This window comes from Pteronotus mesoamericanus, unplaced genomic scaffold (genome assembly GCF_021234165.1).
Source record: "Pteronotus mesoamericanus isolate MK-2021 breed Mesoamerican mustached bat unplaced genomic scaffold, CSHL_Meso_final contig_20, whole genome shotgun sequence".
Classification (NCBI taxonomy): Eukaryota; Metazoa; Chordata; class Mammalia; order Chiroptera; family Mormoopidae; genus Pteronotus; species Pteronotus mesoamericanus.
Genome location: NW_026555085.1, coordinates 66965817 through 66973911, shown reverse-complemented (window position 1 = coordinate 66973911; position 8095 = coordinate 66965817).

The window sequence follows — 8095 nt, the reverse complement described above, 5'->3', positions numbered from 1 at the left end:
AGCCATATTCTTGGGCTGCTCATAGAGAGTCTTCATTGTAATTGTACATGAGGTGGCCCTTTCAAGGAAAGTAAGGCCAAGAGATGAAGGAAGGGAGGAGGAAGAAGGGAAAGGGTCAGACAAATATTGGTTGTTTATTGACTCCCAGATTTAGCTGTGTTTCAAGTCAGTGACTCTCTTGGATTTTCTAGTAACAAGGTTCAACAACTATATCCCCCTTTGTTGTTTGAGTTGATTGTTTGCCACTGAACCAAAGGAATCCTGTTTAAAATTATCTATGGGATATCTAGGTGGATTATCCAAACCAACTTGGTCAGTTTTAGACAGTGTATTTTATCAAAATTTCTTTACCTAAAAGAACTTCCCCAACTGAGTAAAAAGATCCTTAAATTGAATAAGTAGTTAACTTTTGTTCCCAAGATTATTATGAATATTAAATAAACCAATTATATAAAGTTCTTAAATCTAGTACCTGACTGTAATTATTTAACTATCATTACCAACTTCTTTTTTTTAAATTCTGTTTTATTAATTATGCTATTATAGTTGTCCTGATTTCTCTCCCTTTGCTCCCACTCAAGACACCTCCTACTCCCTCAGGTAATCCCCCCATCATTGTTCATGTCCATGGGTCATGTGTATAAGTTCTTTGGCTACTCCATTTCCTACACTGTACTTTACATCCCCAAGGCTATTCTGTAACTACCTATCTGTACTTCTTAATCCCCTCACCTCTTTGCCCATTTCCCCACACCCCCCTCCCATCTGGTAACTGTCAAAACACTCTCTGTATCCATGATTCTGTCTCTATTTTTGTTGTTTGCTTAGTTTGTTTTTTTAGATTCAGTTGTTGATAGAGTTGTATTTTTTGACATTTTATTGTTCATAGTTTTGATCTTCTTTTTCTTAAATAAGTCCACTTAACTTTTCATATAATAATAGCTTGGTGATGATGAACTCCTTCAGTTTTTTCCTGTCTGGAAAGCTCTTTATCTGCCCTTTGATTCTAAATGATAGCTTTGCTGGATAGAGCAGTCTTGGTTATAAGTCCCTGCTTTGCATGACTTTGAATATTTCTTGGCAATCTCTTCTAGCCTGCAAAGTTTCTTTTGAGGAATCAGCTGACAGTCTTATGGGAATGCCCCTGTAGGTAACTAACTGCTTTCCTCTTGCTGCTTTTAAGGTTCTCTATCTTTAACCTTTGGCATTTTACTTATGATGTGTCTTGGAGTGGGCTTCTTTTCATCTATCCTGTTTGGGACTCTCTGTGCTTCCTGGACTTGCATGTCTATTTCCTTCACCAAATAAGGGAAGTTTTCTTTCATTATTTTTTTGAAATAGATTTCTAATTTCTTTCCCTTTCTCCTTCTGGGACCCCTATGATGCAAATATTTTTGGATTCTCTTTTCTTCTTGTTGTTCTGATTGGTTGTTTTTTGCTTCCTTATGTTCCATAACATTGATTTGATTCTTGGCTTCATCCACTCTGCTGTTTTTTCCCTTTTATCGTTCTTTATTTCAATTAGTGTAGCCTTCATTTCTGACTAGATCTTTTTTATGCTGTTGAAGTACTCACTAAGTTCCTTGAGCGTCCTTATAACCAGGGTTTTGAATTCTATATCTAATAGATTGTTCATCTCCACTTTGTTTAGCTCTTTTTCTGAAGTTTTGATCTGTTCTTTCATTTGGGCCATGTTTCTTTGTCTCCTCATTTTGGCAGCCTCCTTGTGTTTGTTTCTATGTATTAGGTAGAGCTGCTTTGACTCTGTGTCTTAGTAGTATGGCTTATTGGAATAGGTATCCTGTTGGATCCAGTGGAACAACCTCCTCTATACCCAGGCTATGTACTCAAGATGTGCCTTTCATGTGGGCTAAGTACACCCTCTTCTTGTAGTTGATCCCTTGTTGCTGTTGGTAGATCAATAGGAGAGACTTACCCAGACCAGTCAGCTGCAAGGATTGGCTGTGACCACTTATCACCAACTTTTGCCCTCTGGGGAGGATCAACTGTACAGCGGCAGGGTGGTGGTGCTGTGACTTGGTCTGAAGCTGCCCACTGGGTATCATGGCCCTGGGATTTCCTGGGCGGTGCAGGCCAGGGTCAGCCCCGACTTGTGCTTTGCCCGGGGCCACCCTGTCTGAGCTATAAAGCAATCTGAGATGGCTGTTACTTGTCCTGGGCTTGGAGATTCCCAGGTGAAGCCAAACTGTGAACCTAGGATGGCTGCTACTAATGCTAGGCCTGGGGCTCACTGAGGATAGCTGTAGCTTGTTTGAGAGGATTTAGGAACTTTGAAGCCTGAACCAAGACCAGCCATTCATATGGAAAAGCAGCTTGGGTGGGCCCATAAATTGTGTGAGATAGAGTCTCTGGGGATCTCCAAGGCGAGTCAAACAGTGTTAGCCAAGTTTTCCAGATTTGTTGGGGGAGGGTTTAGAAAAAGGACAATGGCCTCTGTTTGCCTTGATGCCAGATACCTCAGTTTCTCCCTGTATGCCATTGGTGCCTTTTAAGCTGCTGCCCCAGTGTTGGAGCTCAGAAGGAGTGAGTCTGAGTAGGTGAGTCCATACATGGATTCTTTATGAGGAACTGCTTGGGGCTCCAGCAGTTTCTTCCACGGACTCAATCCCCACTGGTTTTTGCATCCAGAAGTTGTGGGGACTTATCTTCCTTTCACTGGAACCCTGGGCTGTGGGTCTTGGTGTGGGGCTGGGACTGCTTGCTCCTGAGATATCTCTCCCAGATTTTTATCGACTGTACGTGGGTGATGGACCAACTTGTTCTGCATATGTACCCCTCCTACCAGCAAGCATGGATGGGTTTTCTTTAATTCCATAGTTTTCAGACTTCCATTCAACTTGATTTCTGAAGATTTTGAGTGATGGTTATTCTGTATTTTAGAACATATATTATATGTTACATTGAGGCGGTTGTGCGAAGAGGTGATCCATGTCTGTTTACACTGCCATCTTGACCTGAAGTTGGTTTTGTTTCATTATCATCTTTTTTTTATCCCAGGGATTCACTAAAAGTTATTGAGGGGAGAAATTGCCTGGAAGCCAGAAAGTGGCATTTCTATATGCTGTGCAAGAATATTTTGTAGGTGGTATTTATTCACAGATAAAAATAAAATGAATGAGGATGAATAGGTGAAATAAAATCAAGACAAAAAGAAAATAAGATGAAAATATAGGTAGGTAAATTTTAGATAAAGATCATAGAATCCTGTATTATTGTATATATGACTCTATACAGGGAGCATAATGTACTTCATGAGATTTTTGTTGTTTTTGTTATGAAAAATTTTCTCTCCATTTGTTAGTATTCTCAGAACCTTTCCAAGTCAGTTACATAAGTGTATTTGGGGAGAGTTGTAAGATTTATTTTTATACAGAAAAACAATATATCACTTTGACTACAAAGGGCAACAAGAGGTAGCTCATTGATAGAAGATAAGACAACTCCCAAAGGCAACCACAATTCTACCCTCTTCCATGAGCTTTGGCCCAGATAAACAAGAACATCACTTTAAAAAAATAAAATAAAGTTGTATGTCATGTCTGTACTAAAGCAAAAATTAAAAAAAATAACATGTCATTGGTCACTAAAATTAACCCTAAATAAGCAGAAACTGTTGATATAGCACATTGAGGAGCTTGCATGTCTATCCTCTGACTCATGAGGTAATTAAAATCAATTCTGGATAATAAATTAGTTGTAACAGGACAGGACACTACAGTTGCCATAATCTGGGGAAAGATTCAGTAAAAAAGACTGAAATTCAGAAAACTCTAAATCTAAAAATCAACAATATTTTTGCCACAGAGTATGCAAGTTAAAAACATCTTTGTTTTTTCACCCACAATTTTACTTCTGGTCTCATACCCCACCCTCTTTTACATGAATATTAAGGACTAAGGCTTTAGCAACAGGCTTTTGGTTGTGGGGGAGGCAGGGGTAAATGGACAAGTGTTGTGTGTGGCTTTTCATATGTTAATAAGCTGATTCCATGACAACCATTGAAAAAGAAAGCTGGAAACAAAAGCTTCAGCTAGAGAGAGGACCAGTGCTTTTTCATGGGTGCTGTAAAAATAACAGCCCTGGCTCCCCCACTCTGAAAGGTATCTGATGGCTGCTCATCAAAGGGCTTTGTTTTAATAGTGCAGAGTCAGTATATAACTGATGCAGTTTTATGACTCCAAATTTCACCCTCAATGATGCTTCCCTTTTAAAAGGTTGAGAATAAAAATGTGAAACCAAGAGACTGTGACACTGCTACCGGGACTATCTGTTCCTATGATCCTGCACTTCAGTTTAAGTAAAAAGGTCAAGGGCCTTTATCTCTGAGTGTGAGAAGGTGGTTAGAGCTGGGCCATTGGGGGAACTTCGGCGGAAAAGGCTTGTTCTCCTCTGCAGGCAGCCTTTGAACGTGGTGCAGCATGGATATTCCCAGTGACATGTTGAAATTGTACTGGATACACACTGGAGCAGACCTTACAAGAACATTGATGGCATTCCTGGGCTTTCCTGACCAATGAAAAGAAATCTCTGCCAGCAGTTTATGCTTCTGGAAACATAAAGTGACATTCTCATGCCAGATTTCTTAATGTGTAGTACAGCTAAGTTTTTACTTTAATTTCAGTAGTCGCACATCTCAATTAACTGTCGTATCATGCCAGCACAATGCATTCCTTCTAGCCAGCTCTAAAACACTGTAAAGTATTGCATTCAGTAATAATGCTGACTTTACTAATTTTCTGTCCAGCCTTGCTTTTCTCTCATGTGTATTACCCATGATTCAGTCTTTGATTGAATTATATTAAATTCCTCTTATTTGTCCCCTTGAACTAGTTGCCAAAACCTTTGCCATGAGTAACTTGCAATACAGTGTTTTCTCTGTTTGGTGGACACAAGAGCTTTCATCACAATGGAATGCTTATGGAATTACATATTTCAAAGGACACTAACATGAAAATACAACTTCATTCAGAGTCATGTCACAATGATGAATAGTAATGCCAAAATGATTACTAAAAGAGTTTGCAATTTTCTTTTAAAGTATTGGCTTTGGTCTTCACTGTCATTCATGTTTTTTCTCTTCCCATAAACTTCATGAACTCATATGTATCTCACTGTCATGCTATCAGTGGCTATAGTATTGTTGTTTGATGAAAAGAAAAGAGATATTGTAGCTATGATGAGTCAGAATTTGAAATCTCACAATATTGTTACCAAGAATATGTCAAAAATATTCCCGTTATTTTAAAATAATTTTATTTCAAAATGCATGTTTTATTCAATGTTTACAACATATATATCATTGCCCAGTATTTTGGTAAAAATTATTGAATCATTAATTCATTCAACAAACTTAGTAAGTGCTTATTGTGAATCACAGCTGGACTAAATTCTACAAATACAAAGGTGGTGATGTGATCACTTTCCTGAAAAAATTATCCTTTAGTGAAATTAATAATTTTGCTAATAGACAATTATTGCTTTTGTCATTTTTATATCTAATTTCTTCTAAATTTAAGATTTCATGTGGTTTAAATAGATACACATGACAAAAGATAAAAATAAAATGAACGAGGATGAATAGGTGAAATAAAATCAAGACAAAAAGAAAGTAAGATGAAAATATAGGTAGGTAAATTTTAGATAAAGACCATAGAGTCTGTATTATTGCTAGAAGTATTCCACAAATTTAACCTTGAATTTTTTAGTAGCCAGTTTAGAGTATTGTTTTCAAAATTCATAGTGTACATAAGAGCAGAGCCAAAAAAAAACAACAACAACAAAAAAAACAAAACCCCAAACAAACAAATAAAAAAATTACTGAGAAGCCAAGCTTTTACTTGTATTGAGATATAAGAGAAGTTTCTCTTATGGATCTGTGAAAATGGTACATGGTGTCTTGTCATGGTGCATCCTCAACAACAATCATAAATTAAGTGCAATATCAAGTCTCATGAATATTTTGTATATTATTCCTTGGTGTAAAATAGGACAGACTAAGGTCCAAAGTTCTCAAAATGGCTGCAGATCTCTAAGGAGAGAAAGTAGCCATAGTTGGCTTGACCACAAATAACTGTGCTCTGTCCATAGAGCCTTCCTTCCAATGAACACCACACATAAACACACGCAGAGGCAGTAACCCAAACCTCCCAATTACAAACATTATGGCCGCAACTAATTGGTCTGGCGATGGGAGGGGCACTTGACTCCAGAGTAACTAACATTTACAGACTGACTATGGCCTAAAAGGCTTTCTGACAAAAAACAAACAAACAAAAAAAGCTTTGCTCAGAAAGGATGATCGAAGTTGAGAGGAAACAATTGGATGTTTTCTTTCGGAGTGTTTGAAGATAAGAGATGCACAGAGGGAGGCAATTATTTGGAAGTGTGAGCAGGAACCAAAGGGCACAGAGGGAAAAGTTAGGTTGTAAAGGCCAAGAGGCAGCTGAGACAACAAATAGGCACAAAGCAAAAAAGGACACACAGAGTGAAGGATGAGGTAGGTGATGGTTTCTTCAGGTCAGAAATGGTACCATCACTAAAATCCTGCTACTGAGCTGGGGTTTGAGAGCTGACCACTGAAACTGTGGTGGTTTCTAAATAGCATAGCAGGTGTCCCTGGGGCTTGACTCTGATTCTTCTGCTCTTGCAAGATTTAGGTTTGGGATTATTACTTGAGCTAACCGAGGTGGCCAAGTAAGGGGCTGAGGGCACAAAATGCAACTTAGTGAGAAATCCTACAAGGGAGTAAACAATGCAGTGCAAATATGTAGCCTCTTTAGATATGGCTTTAGCCAAGAAAAAATTATATATATATGAGGGAGGACCCAAAAACCTGGAATTTATTAAAAATGTTTATTAAAAATGTTGATTTATTCTTACATGTTTAACTTCAGCCACCTTCAAAGTACTCTCCATTTGATACAATATACCTACTGTGATGATTTTTCCACGGCTCAAAACAGTTTTTGAACTCGTCAATTTTGATGCCTTTTAGTGCTTCTGCCATTTTTTGTTTTACCTCTTCCACATCAGCAAAATGTTTCCCTTTGAGGATTTTTTTTTTAATCTGGGGAAACTAACAAAAAAAAGTCACTTGCTGTGAGATCAGGTGAATAGGGAGTATAGAGCACGGGGGTCATGCCATTTTTGATCAAAAACTGCTGAACACAGCTCAGTGTGGGCAGGTGTACTTGTAAATCACCCATCATGAAATGGGCAAATGGCATTGGAAGAGTCTTCAAAAAAATTCACTGAAGCTGAATGCAGCCTCTCACAACAATGCCTGCTGGTACACTGATACAGATGGGTTCCTAGAACACTCACCTAGCAGGGGAAACCTGTACTGTAAGGGGCCCACCCTCCAGAAGATAAGTCCTGTTTTTTGGGATCCCTCATTCATATATAATTCTGTATGTGTGTTTATGTAAATAAAATATATTACACATATGTATATATGCAAAGATGGTATTTCATGTCCTCCAGGAAATCTTCCATAAGTTATATTATTATTGGGTTGCCCCCAAATTTTTTGTTTGTTTGGAATCGGAATGCTAGTGTAATCATGTGTAGAAGTGGTCAAGGCAGATGAGAGGCTGATGTAGAACTAGCATTTAAAAAGTAGCACGTGTGTGATGAAAAAGATATATCTGGACCAGAATCATAAACAAGGCTGACTGCTCTAGCAATTTCAGGTTGACACATCATTTAGTAGTTCTTAACCAGGATGGACATCAAATCACATATGGGAACTTTCCATTTTTAAAATTGCTTTGAAAGAAATGCAAGTCTGGAAACCTAAAAGTCCATGCTATAAGATGGTTCCAGTAGCACTTAGTTGTCTTTAACTTCATTCAACACAATTTTGTTAGATTGTATTGTGATGGCTGTGATATCAGCATGCACTTAAAAAAACCCCATCAAGATTGATGAATTTTGTGCAGCCTTTTTAATATTGAAGATGAAAGAAAATATGCAGCATTTTTGACATATTATGAATTATTATTTCAAGAAAGGTAAAAACACAACTAAAACACACACAAAAAAATTTGTGCAGTGTATGGAGAAGGTGCTGTGA